The sequence below is a fragment of the Octodon degus genome, unplaced genomic scaffold, assembly GCF_000260255.1.
Source record: "Octodon degus isolate 3935 unplaced genomic scaffold, OctDeg1.0 scaffold00254, whole genome shotgun sequence".
NCBI classification, from domain to species: domain Eukaryota; kingdom Metazoa; phylum Chordata; class Mammalia; order Rodentia; family Octodontidae; genus Octodon; species Octodon degus.
The window spans coordinates 2,465,227-2,478,074 of NW_004524830.1; the positions used below are offsets into that span (position 1 = coordinate 2,465,227).

General features: G+C 53.1%; 1 protein-coding gene across 4 annotated transcripts in view; it reads left to right on the forward strand.

Moving 5' to 3' along the window:
• Positions 1-5,099: 5,099 nt before the first annotated feature.
• The window catches only part of Slc6a6 (solute carrier family 6 member 6), a 52,023-nt gene continuing 44,274 nt past the window's right edge, over positions 5,100-12,848 (forward strand). For 3 of the 4 annotated variants that reach the window (XM_023706360.1, XM_004646110.2, XM_023706363.1), the window contains exon 1: positions 5,100-5,262. The gene's annotated coding sequence lies outside the window, so the exon portion shown is untranslated. Of the gene's footprint in view, positions 5,263-8,267; positions 8,287-12,848 lie in introns of those variants that run through there. The other variant, XM_023706361.1, reaches the window with a different exon arrangement.

Consider the following 12,848-nt stretch of genomic DNA (forward strand, 5'->3'; position numbering starts at 1 on the left):
GGGAAAGATTCCCCCTTATGTTTTTGTAATTGAATTTTGATCATATGATGAGTGCATTCAACAATTCTTTGACCTTGAGGGTTATAAGGAATCCCTGTGATAAGGGAAATACGAACTTTTACAAAACTGTTGGTGGCAGCACTTGTGTATGCTGGGCCATTGGCAATTTTAAGTGTTCATGGGCAGCCAAGGGCACTACAGGCATCCAGTAAACAATGACATGTTTAGCTGCATCACCAGTGCAGGCAGGAACAAAAATGAATCCTGAAGAAGTGTCCATTGAAATGTAGACCCAGCATAAATAACCAAATCCAGGAATGTGTGTGACATCCATCTGCCAAAGATGATTGGGGTGAATTAGGGATTGGCTCCTGTAGAAGGACTCCTGCAGAAAGTGAGGGAAGGTGTATTATACATGAGAAACATTTTTTAAAAAAATGTATTTGGTACAAGGTCTCACTACCTAGCTCAGACTGATAGTGATCCTCCTGTCTCAGCCTCCCAGCACTGGGATTACAGGTGTGCACCACCACATCTGTTTTGATGGCTGGTATGGCACTCCCAGGAACCTGAGGCTGGCACAACATGTTGTACCAGGTATCAAACATAGGTCCTTATACTTGCCAGGCAGGTGCTTAGACTGCCAAACTTTCTCCCATCCTAGTGGCAGTTTTAATGTGGCACAATACACTATAGACATAAGCACTATCTGAAAAGAGGTTAATTGGAGTGGATGAATGATCTTGCAGGGCCCATATGACTGCTGGTAATTCAGTCTTTTATACAGAAGAGAAACCTATTTTCTGTATTCTGGAAGAGGAAGCTGTTACATCAACTCTCCTACCCAAAAGCTGACCCCTGTGTGAAGTTGGAAATGCCCCCCTGCTACGGGTACTGAACTTATTTTTGAAGGGAAGGCAAAGGGTGTGAGGGAAGCAAATTCAATTAATTTACCTGAAGGATAGTGACAATCAATAACACCAGGAAGTTAGCCAGTGCAGACTGCCAAAAGAATGAAAATTACCATAAAGATTTTTGTTGGACTGAAGAAAAGGGAACAATGATAGTTTGCACCTCATGACAAAGGGTTGCATTGCACGCATTCATCCACATGTGATCAGTTCTGCCACAGCATTATGACAAGGAGTAATAGTTTTATGTGGAGTATGTGGCATATGTAACTATTGTAAGGGACCCCAAGGCTGCCAAAGAACCCCAGTGAGCACATGCTGAGTTGGGAAAATAACTAAAAGCATTGGCAGAGATGGGTCAACTTTAGAGATCTGAGCATTAGAAAGAGTCAGATTAACTATCTAAGGCAGTTCTAACCTCTGTTGTGTTCTTTTAGAAGTAGGGGCTGAGTCTCCCTTGAGAACATAGAAGAGAGGACTTAAATCATGAGTAGTTGCTTAAGAGCTGGGTGGAGCCAATCAGTGTTACCAAGTAAAGTCTGAAAATCATTTAAGGTTGTAAGATGTTTAACCTGGATCTGAACAGTTTGGGGCACAATGTTTCTGTTGAATGAGGTGTCTCAAATATGAAAAGGGTGTCATAGTTTATACCTGTTTGGTGGCTATCATGAGACATCGTGAAGAGTATCATCTAATTGGATAAACATTTGATGTAAGATGGATAGGGACTCATGTGCTAGAAGAATATCATCTATGTAATGGGTAAGGTATGCAGATGGATAGGCCTGTCGTACTGCAGCCACAAACTCTTGGCATAGTTAGACTTCACCATTTCCTGTGGCAGAGAACACCACTGAAAGTGTCACATAGGGGCCTGATTATTAATAGAGGGTAAACTAAAAGTAAAACTTTTTTTTTTTTGTCTTGAGGGTAGAGGGGGATAGAAAAGAAACAATCTTTTAAATCAATCACAATAAGAGAAAAATGTAAAGGGATAGCTTCAAGATTGGGCAATCCCTGTTGCAGCACTCCTGTAGGTTCCATATTTTGGCTGCCCACAAGTCCTATAGCAGTTTCCATCTTCCTGACTTTTTTTTGATCACAAAAATTGGGGTATTCCAAGGGCTATTGGAGTATTCTAGGTTTCCTGCCATCATCTGTTCATGAGCTGACGTTTTCTTCTCCTGAGTGAGGGGTTGCTGATCAACCCAAACAGGGTTATCAAACATTCACGTTATCTTGGACACTGTCTGTGGAGAGGGAGAGAGATCAAAGCCTCTCCTGAAAAATGTGAGGATGAGTAGCCTATTGCCAAAACAGTCCCTTTCAGGAATAAGTGGAAGAAGTTGTTTTGTCCCTTGCTTATTTTTACCAAGCCCTTGAGAGGAAAAGAAAACTTGTTGCAGCAACTAATGCCTTACCAGGAAGTTAGATCTGGCCAAAAATGGTCCCATGTTATGACCCCATAGACTGGGGAGGCCATAAGGAGAGAAATATCCAAAAAGGCCTTCTGCATCCCTCCAAGTTAGCACTATGATAGGGTAAGAAATCTTGCCCAACCACTGTAGACTTGTAGTGGCCACATCTAGAGGCTATGCTTCACGCCAGTGGTGCCAGCACTAACTGCAACAAACATTTTTTTTTTTTTTAAATTTTATTGATTTATTTGTGTGTGTGTGTGTGTGTGTGGCCAGCTCAGCCCACCAGGGGGCGGGGCTGACTGGCATGTGGTGCTGGGGGATTGAACCGCATAAGGAATTTTGTGTGTGTGTGTGTGGCCAGCTCAGCCCACCAGGGGGCGGGGCTGACTGGCATGTGGTGCTGGGGGATTGAACCGCATAAGGAATTTTGTGTGTGTGTGTGTGTGTGTGTGTGTGTGTGTGTGTGTGTGTGTTTTGCTCCTTGAATGCCTTCAGGGCACTTTTGCATGGCTGGAGTGTTGTGGGGATCAACTACAGCAAACTGAGGCTGCCAGCATTGTGGAAGCAGCCACTTAAAGAACTGAGCTAGGGCTGGGCCCCCTGAAACAAACATTTGCACCTTTCAATATTTTTACTTCAATAGCCAATTCCATCTTGGGGCGGTTTTGTTTAATCTGTTGAACCAATAGATGTTAGAAGATCTAAAACCTCTGGACTGCTTTTTCTTATTTATAAATCTTCCAATTTTTGCCAAGGGAAAAATGGACCAATTGAACAACATGAGTGTCTGAGATGATCTGAGCAATGATTTGGGTAGACTGAATGATAACCTTGATTTCTCCTATATATTCAGCATGGATGACACCAGGGAAAACCTGAGACAAAAGTACTCTGAGACAAAAGTCCAGAGACTCCAGTAGGAATAATTTGGGGCCCCATTTTAGGAGTTAATAGGGATCTAGAGGAGAAACTGAGGCCCATGCCTCTGCTGTCTGTTGTCACTTACCAGAGGTCAGACACCCATGTAGCAGGGGCGGGTGGGGCTTGGGGGGCACTGAGGAAGGCACCCCCACTGTTTGATGTGGCTGAGGTGGGCCCCAATGAAAGTTTGCCTACATGGGTCAGTTTTCCACATCAGTTTTAGATCCATTCATTTCTCCAGTGGTCTCCCAGAGTGCTGGGAATAAAGCCATGCATAGCACACTCAGCTTCTAGTGCTGTTTTCTGGTAGAATTAAGGGCTGGAGGACTAAGTGCCACTGGTTACATCCAGGTCCTGGGACCAGGATTCCACATGGATTATCTACCAGATGAGTGGCCTCCTGACTTGCGTCCCTTGGTGGCTCTCTGCAGTTGAATATTTTGTTCTTTATAATAAAGAAGGACCAGCCAAATAGTTCAGCAGATTAAAGCGCCTGCTGAAGCAGAATCAGGGGCCGGGAGTTTGATCCCCAGGCCTGATCCCAGGCCTGCCATGCTGGCCCCACCCCTGGGGCACGCTAAACCAGCAATTGAGACTGGGCATGGGGGCACATGTCTGTAATCACAGCATCTGGGAGGCTATAAACAGGAGGATCACTACGAGTCCGAGTCTGATCTAGGCAGTGAGACTCTGTAGACCCTGCCCTAAATACAAATAAATAAATACAGTAAGGAAATACTAGTGCTGGTCTCCAGCAATGTTATAAGGAGAAAGGCTTACATTTACAGGTCTTGCACAGAGCCTAACACACAGTAACAGCTACAGGTAACTGAGGCTGAGGCAAGAGAATCTTTAGACCACAGAGCCCAGGTGTTCAGGGTCAGCCTGAGCACATGGCCTAGCCTAGTCGCAAAATACAGTTAAGTGTAGTTGGGCATGGTAGTGCATGTCTGTGATCTCAGGACTCAGGAGGCTGAGGCAGGTGGATACTTGAGTTCAAGACCATCCCAGACTACATAGCCGGACACTGTCTCAAAGAAACCAAATATCTATAAATAACGAAAGGAATGACGGATAAGCACCCGCCCTGCAGGAGTTAGCAGACCCCTACATTAGAGAGGCCCAAGAATCAGACCCCTCCAGAGCCTAGCTTGATCTTCTGAGCCTTTTGTTGCCCTCCATCCCCTTTGGGTCAGACTCCCCCTTCCACCTTACCCCTTACTACTTGCCCTGGGCTGGGAAGTCCAGGTGCAAGGGTCACCCTGGAACCACTCTTGGGTCTTTGGCCTTTCTGCTTTGATTTGCAAGGCCCACATGCCCAGGGAGCCTGAGCCCTGTTCATGGGGCGGGGGGGACCCGCAAGGGTGGGGGCCGGGGCGCCTGCGCCCCCCTGGCGAAGCACCCCGGGCTTACATCCCCGGGATAAGGTTGGTTGGTTTGTCTGTTGCAGACCGCGGGGAGTCCAAGGCTCTGGACGCCACCGGCCAACGTGCCCACACTGGCTTTCAAGTAGAATCCCAGGAGGCACTGCCCAAGGCATTGGGGAGGCTGCTCGGTTCTCCCCAGAGCCCAGTGGGAAGTAGCAGTGTTCAGAGATAGTTGCCGCGAGGCGTCAGCGCTGACACGAGGTAACAAGCTTTACTAGCCGGGTCTTTGTGCTCCCGGGCCGGGTGAGCGCGCCGGTGCGAGGCTCATGGGCGGAGCTGTAGCTCGGGCCCCGCCTCACCCCGCCCTCGCCCTCTTGGCCCCGCCCCACTCGGATCAGACTCCGCCCCCACACCGGGCCCCTCCCAGGCCCCGCCCCACTGCCCCGCCCCGCCGGTATTTTTCCACCCGGCAGGATGGGCGCTGCAGAGCCGCCTGCTCAGACAACAGCCGCGCGAGGCCGGGACGCAGTAGTCGCCCGCCACCCGCTCCGCGTCGCCAGCTCGCGCCCGCGCCCCGAGCCCGGAGTTCTGGTTCTGGTAGGCTGGCAGCTCGGTCTGGGGGAGCCGCACACGCACGCCCAGGTAAGCCCGGGCGGGACCTTTCGCTGGCGGGGGTCGCGGTGGCCGGGGCGCAGGCCTGGTCCGGCGGGTGGGGGCGGCATGGTTGGGCCCGGCTCCCGGGGTGCCTGGGTCCCCAGTCTCGCGCTCACGTCCGCCGGCGGGCGCCGTGTGGCCGAGCCCAAGGCCGAGCGCGTGGCGCTGTGTCTGCCGCGTGCACGTGTGTCCCCGAGCCGTTGTGTCCGGACGCCGTCCGGTGCGGAGCGGGTGGCGGGTGGCAGGCGGCCTCGCCTCGGGGACAGGTGGTCGGGGTGGCCACGGAGGCGCGGGGACAGGGAAGGGGCGCGCCCGGGACAGGACTCCCGCAGTCCCGGAGCGGACGTTCGCGTATTCCCCGGGCAGCGTTGGGCCCGGGGACCATCGCCGGGGTGTGTCGAGTACTGACACCGGTGTGCTGGGCACTGTCGCCGGGTGGTAGGCAGCCGGGCCTGGCTATTTTAGTCCTGCCCGGCCTCCAGTGCCACCTCCGGCCGGCCCCTATCCGGGAGGTGGAGGACGTGGTGGCCGTGATCGGGGGTCTGCGGGCCTGAAGTGTACATGAGCACAGCGCCCCGAGTTGGCATCGCCAAGGAGCACAGAAATGTCACCGAGGAGATCTTTTTCAAATTAAAACATTTTTTTGTTGGCTAGAAGGGAGGGGATCTGGTCCAGCGTCTGTAGCCAGAAGGAGTTTATTTTTATGAGAGCGAGCGGGTAAGCGCTTAGCAACCGCCTGCCCGCCTGCCCGCGACCAGGGAGTCATCGCAGGGAGTCATTGCGGTGCGGGGTGGCACGAGCCGAGGGGTGGGGCGTGCAGGGGCGTGCAAGGATGTACTGCGGGCACCTCAGGAAACTGTGACTCTAGGGAGCTGGTAGGATGGTTGGAGGTCGCCTTAGACCTGGATGCACCCCTGTTGGCCATGGACATCCCTTTTGGGCTCAGTTTTGTCATCCTTAGGATGGGCAGGGTATGTCAGTGGGCTGGGGAGGACTGTGACCTTGGGTGATTCCCCAGGCAGTGAGGACGCTGCCCCCCTGCTGTGCGCTGGAGAGGATTGAGCCAGGCTGCCTAAGCCGTGGTAAGCTGTAAAGCCGGTGGGGCTGTGGGCTCCGATTAGAGGACATCACGCGGCCCCAGGTCACTGTGGAATGTGGCAAGGGTCAGGTGCAGCACCAAACCTTTGTCCTTTGAAATACCCTGCACCTCACCCCACAGTGGCAGTCAGCCTCTGTGTCCTCCCCAGCTGCAGCTGCTTGGCAGAGTTGCTTAGCCTGAGGCAGTGCCACCCATTTTACAGATGGGCTGACTGAGGGCCTCCTAGAAGACTTAGCGGGGTATGGGCAGCTCCCTCAACAAGCAGTAAATTTGGACTTGGGAAGTTTGGTTACTGATTTCTGGGGGTACGTGGGTTTGGACTAGAGCCTAGAAAGGACTATTCAACCCCCATGTGTCCAGGCCTTGTCTGTCCCAGGAATGGGAGCCTTTCACAGTCCCTCCAGAGGTCCCAGTTACATGGCAACTGTGGTCACTGGGTGCATTCCAGTGTAGGAGGGCTGAAGTCAGCTGTAGTAGGGACTCTTGAGAATGTGCCTAGTACTGCCCCCAGGACCTGGGTAGTAGCTGGGGTGTCCTTTGTGGCAGCTCAGAGCACCCATTCTGCTGGAGGGCCCAACACAGGCAGACGCTTGAAACTAGTGTGCCTGTGTCCAGTGTTCACATGGTTGCCTGAGCCAGGGCTCAGATCTGTGGGTTCAGTGGCAGGCTGCGTCTGCAAGCCCTGAGGTGGCCTTCAGGAGAGAAGGAGGTTCCATCTGCAGCTTAGCTGGTGATGGAACCTCTGCTGAGGCAGCTCTGTGTGGTGTTGGAGTTAGGGTAGAAGCTCGGCTGTCCAGGAGCTCATGGCTGGGGTGAGGGCTGTAGGAGAGAGACTGTGCTGACAGGGAGACTTGGAGACCCAGCATGTTGTTGTTGAGCAGCATGGCTTCTGAGGGCAGGCTGTGTCGGTGCTACTGTCTTGTGTGGTCGGCCAGGATGGCTCGCTTACCTGGTTGGGGCATAGTAGGTGCCAAGACACCATGGCATAGAGTGGCCGAGTATGTTTATAGAACATGTCCCCTGGGTCCCTGCTAGTTCTGGGCAGGCTTTGCCAGGAGCGAGATGGTGGGGCTGTGGGTGCTGGGTAAGTGGCTTGGGTTTTATCTGGAGGGCAGCAGGGATAGAAATAGGATTCCACAAGGTTTAGGGACAGCAGGGCAGAAGCTGTAGAAGCCAGGAGCCTGGGGGCACCCGAGAGAGCCTGGTGCTGAGTGAGGAACTGGGCAAGGCTCCAGGAGATCCGGGGTGGCTGGTGGGCAGGGCACGGAGCGCATTCTGTGCCAGTGAGTCCTGCCCTGAGCGCTTTCTGTAAACACGGGGCGCGGCCTGAACATGCTGTTTAACAGGTACACAGGCCATTAAGTCCCAGCTGCGGCCTCGCTGGAACCCGTCCTGGGCCTTCAGAGCGTTACTGACAGGGCTATGGGGTCACCTCCCACTCCACCTGGTCTCAAGCTGCATCTGGACGCTAGAGCAGTCCAGATGGAGAGTGAGGATCGCTTTTCTGTTCCAAAACCAAGCCCTGTAAGCTGTAAAGGTGTCGCGGTAGGGAGCAGTGTGGCCAGGCATTAGATTCATCTGGACAGGGCACAGTGGCCCACCTGTGCATGGCCTTTGTGATCCCAGCACTGGGGAGGCTGACGTAGGGAGATAGATGGTGGCCAGGAGTTTGGGGGCTATTCCTGGCAACCAAAGCCATCCCTGGTCTCAAAGAAAAATAATTATCTGGTAGACTTTAAATCAATGGAGGTGGGACTAGAGTCTGGGAATATGTATCTTAAAAGTTTTGTGTTAGGAAATTTTTCCCCCCATTGAGGTGGCGTTTTCTCTCTGCTCCCCAGGCTGGGCCTGAGCTCCTTGGCTCCAGTGTTCCTCCTGCCTTAGCCCTGACCCCAGAGCACTGGAACTGCAAGGTGTGTGCCCCTGTACCTTCCTGGACTGTAACAAAGTACTGAGGTGCTAGACGGTGTGCACAGTGTCAAGCAGGCCAACCCCAGGCTTCATCCCAATGCACACATAGATAAATAAGTAAAATAAAACATGAGGTACCTGGGGTCCCCATTCCTGTCCCCGCTGTCCCAGCTCTCATTATCCACAGTGAAACCCGCAGCCTAGAGTGTTAAGAGGAAAATGGCAGGAAGGAGGACTCCTATGTATGATTTTGGTACACATATTATAGCTGTTCTGTTTTATTACCAGCGACGTTGTTAAACTTGTAGGGTCCTGATCTGCCAGCATTGCGGGCTGTGTATGGAGGGGAGACCCTAGGTAACTCTCTCTTGGGGTCACTCCGAGGGTGAGGGGCAGTGTGGTTGCTGCAGGACAGTTTCACAGGTCAAGCTGCTGATGCAAGCAGGAGTCTGTTTTCAGACATGTTTTCATCTGTCTGGGAGTGGAGCTGCATGCATGTTGACTCATGAGAAATTGCCAAAAGACTCACATTTATTTATTTACTTATTTGTTCCAGTTTTTTGAGACAGGATCTATGTAGCCCAGACTGGCTTTAAACTAGTGATGATCCTCCTGCCTCAGCCTCCTGAGTGCTGGGATTGCAGGTGTGTGCCAGTATACCTGGCTGAGAAGATTTACTTAAATTTAAAAAAAAAAAAAATCTTTTATGTATTTATTTGGTACAGGGTCTCACTACACAGCTCAGACTCATAGTGATCCTCCTGCCTTAGCCTCCCCAGTGCTGGGATTACAGGCATGGGCCACCACATCCAGTTTTGGGTGCCAGCTCGGCTGCACAGCATGAGTGCTGGGGAATTGAACCTAGGTTCTTGTGTTTGCCAGGAAGGTGTTTAGACTGCTGAGCTATCTCCCCAGCTCCGAGAACATTTACTTTTAATCACATAAATAATACACCTCAAGTGTTATAAAACTGCAAACTAACAAGAGATCCTCTCAGCACTGTCAGAAAGGCCTGCACACCCTGCTATTCTGTCCTCGAGGGGTCCCTAGGCCTAGCCCTGTGATCACATCTGGGTCCTATTCCCATTCTGACATCCCCTGACCTGGCTTCTTCCAGACCTGCCTAGCAGGCTGGGTGTCATGTGGTCAGAGCAGAGTGGTGTTGCGGTGTTCTTGGGCTATGCTTGGTCTCTCACCAGTAGACCATGTGTTCCTGGCTCTGTCAGAATGGAGCAACCTCTATGGGCTCTGCCTGTGGGGCAACTGTGGGCAATCTCCATACCCTCTGGCCATTGACTTGCCCTGGGGGCAACAGAGAAGCACCCTGGGAAGGAACCTTTATTTTTTCCTTTTTCTTCAAGGTGGAGTCACTGTGTTGCTCAGACTGGGCTCCAGAGAGCCTCCTGCCTCAGCCTCCTCATAGCTAAGACTCCCCTCAGGTATGCTCCTGTGCCTAGCTGAGAACCCCTGTTTACTGAGCATCTGGCATGAGGCATTGATGTCCTTCCAGCACCCCAGAGGGGAGCTCACTCACCAGAGAGGTGGGTTGGTCCAGCCCACACATCTCCAGGAGGCTGGATATCAGGACTACAGGGGAGAGCCAGATATCAGGACTTGGGTTGGTAAATCGGATTAAACCCTGAGCCCCACTTGTTCTTCTCATGGTGCGTGTGTATTGAGCACCTAGTGTGTACCGACAGTCAAGGAAGGCAGTGATAGATAACACACTCTGGGCTCCAGTAGCTGGGGGGCTGACGGACAGTGCTCTAGGACAGGAGCAGGACCCCAAGAAGCTGATACTGTGGTCAGGCGGAACAGAGAGGAGCTCGGCTGTAAGTGGCCCGTGACCGTTCCTACCTCCCTTCCACTCAAGGTGCATGGAGTCTGAGTGAACTGTTGGGGATGGTGGGGCTGTCTAAAGCACCCTGTCCACACACTCCCTCTCACTAGTGAGCCTGTGGATGCTTCTAGGGGCTAGTGGAACATCCCGTCAGGGCCATCACCATACTGCAGATGCCTCCTGTTGTTGGGGGGGAGCCAGGAAACACCCCACCCCTCTATCTAACCCTATCCCAGCCCCATGCCAGGTGGCTTATACCTCAGCCCTGGCCTTGTGCTTTTCTGCTGCTGTTTTCTGAGATGGGTCTCAGTGTAGCCCAGGCTGGGCTTGAATTTACTGTGCTCCTCGTGCCACAGCTCCTGAACGCTGGGATGGCCAGTGTGCGTCACCATGTCCTGCTCTGGCCCTGGTCAAGACCCCAGATGCTGGCATCAGCTGGTGAGAAGGGACGTGTGAGGCTGAACCACTGCTGGGCAGGTCCCCAAGTGGGTTCTAGAGGGAGCTCCCTGGCAGGGCAGGGAGCTGGCACAGTAGGTGATGGTCCCAGGCTGAGGGTCACAGGATGGGCTGGGGATCCTGCCTCCCACCCTGTGGCTGCTCTGGCTGTGATTTCAAGGATTGTCCTTCCCTCGCTAGATGGCACTGGTTGTTGGTTCTACAGAGAGACAGTGCCCTGCCCAGCAGTTGCTGCCTTGCCAAGCCTCCATGTGCGGCTCCAGCTCAGGTGTCTTCTGTGGCTCTCTAGAGCTAAGAGGTCAAGTTCACCACTTCTGTGGCGGACACTTCCTGACCTGACACTTGCCTCGGAGCCTCTGCACTCTCAAAGTCTGGCCAATTTGAGAACCTCAGGCTTATGGAGCTCTCAGGCCCTTGCTTCCTCCCATGGCACCTTCTGCCTGCTCTTAATGGAGCCTTGCGCTGCCTGGTCAGGAAGGGTTTGCACTCTGAGCTCTGTAATGACCCTGCTGTGTGCAAAGTGTGTGGAGACCAGAGTCCTAGGGCCCAGCAGCCTGCCCTACCCAGAGCCCAAGTTCCTTACTACTAATAAGTTCCTGCTACTCTTCCTCTTCTTCCTCGTGCTTCTCTTTCCCCTCCCCCTCCTTCCCCTCCTCCACTTCCCTTCCACCCTTCCCTCCCCCTCGTCCTTCTCTTTTTTCCCCCTCTCCTCTTCCCTTTCTCCTTCCTCCTTTTCGTCCTCTTGTCTTTTGCAGTACTGGGCATCAGCCTTTGCACTGAGCTACATCCTTAGCTCTTTTGAAGTTTTTGTTTTGACAGGGTCTTGTTAAATTGTCCAGGCTGAGCTCCATGTTGCCGTCCTCCTGCCTCAGCCTCCCAGAGTGCAGGGATTACAGGCATGTACTCAGTGCCTCGTTCTGAGACCTTTTGCTGGCCTGACGGGGGGTATGAGGAGGGAAAGTGCTCCCACTGGCAGTGGGCATTTGGCTCTTAGTGCCATACAGGCTCCCAGTGGTGCCCAGCACAGCACAGAGCAGCACAGTGCTGGTCTCCTGCTGAGGGAGGATTGTGATGCAAATGTGTGGGCAGTCTGGGCCTGGGGCTGGCACTTACTGCATGGAATGTGAAAGCCCAAGGTTCGACCTCAAGCACTGCAGAAAGACAACACAGTTCTGGGACACCAGAGGGTGAGGTGGCCAGGTACAGTCAGGGCTGTCCCCAGACTCTGCTAGTCCCTGACCTTGTGAGTCCCGCTGTCTGGTCCTGGTGCAGGAGGGACACCTGCAGGACCAGCCCCCCCCCCAACCCTGTTAGCCTGCACACAGCCTGTTGGCCTCCAGAATTAGGGTCTGGCGCCCTGAGGATGCCAGGCAGGATGCATGGTTCTGGGGGACAACATGGATTTTTTATCCACTCTGACTAGAAAAGTGTACTTTAGAGCAGACCTGAAGCTGAGCATAATAGGCTGAGGCAGGAGTATCTGAGAGTTCTAGGCCAGTGAAGCTACAGAGCCAAGACTCTGCCTCGAAAATCCTCACAAAAAAGACTAAATCCCCTCACAAAAACCAGGAAAAAAGAGAAAACAAAGCCCCAGGCTATGGGAAAGGCTGTTTATGGCTCCCTACCCACCTACAGAGCTCCCCTGGGGCCTGCTTGGCCCCAGGGGTTTGCGTTAGTTTTCTGCCACACTGGGGGTAAAGTCAGGCCTTGGCCTGCTGCCCCCTCCCCACAGTGCCTGTTGCCTGGTGCTCAGATTGGAACAGTGCTGCTTCCTTGGGTTTGCAACTGGGTGAGCAACTGATGACCACCCATCCTGGCACCACATAGTCTCTCCTGTCACCGCAAAGTCCCTCGCTCCACTGGGCTCTTGTGTCTGGGCTGGGCCACTGCTGCCTTCCTGGGCAGCATGTACCAGCTGGGGGAACTCGGTGTCTCTGAGCATGAAACTTATATGTCTGCAGAGAGGAACAGAGGTTGCCAGGCCTAATCTGCCACCTGGGTGCTATCCCCTGCATCTTACTGCTTGATGACTGTGACATGTGCGTCCTGCCGAAAGATTTGTCAGGACTCATTCAGGACAGAACCTCCAGGTCCTACCTTGTTTGCAGCCATGTGGAGGCAGGGGTGGGTGGGCGGTCTGGGGCTCTCTCTCATGTTTTGTTTTGTTACCTGACTTCAAGCCTGGGAACTGGGTCCAGGAAGTCCCAGTGGCTTAGTCACATCATGCGGCTATGACAGGATGATGAACTGAAGTCATGATGACAACAA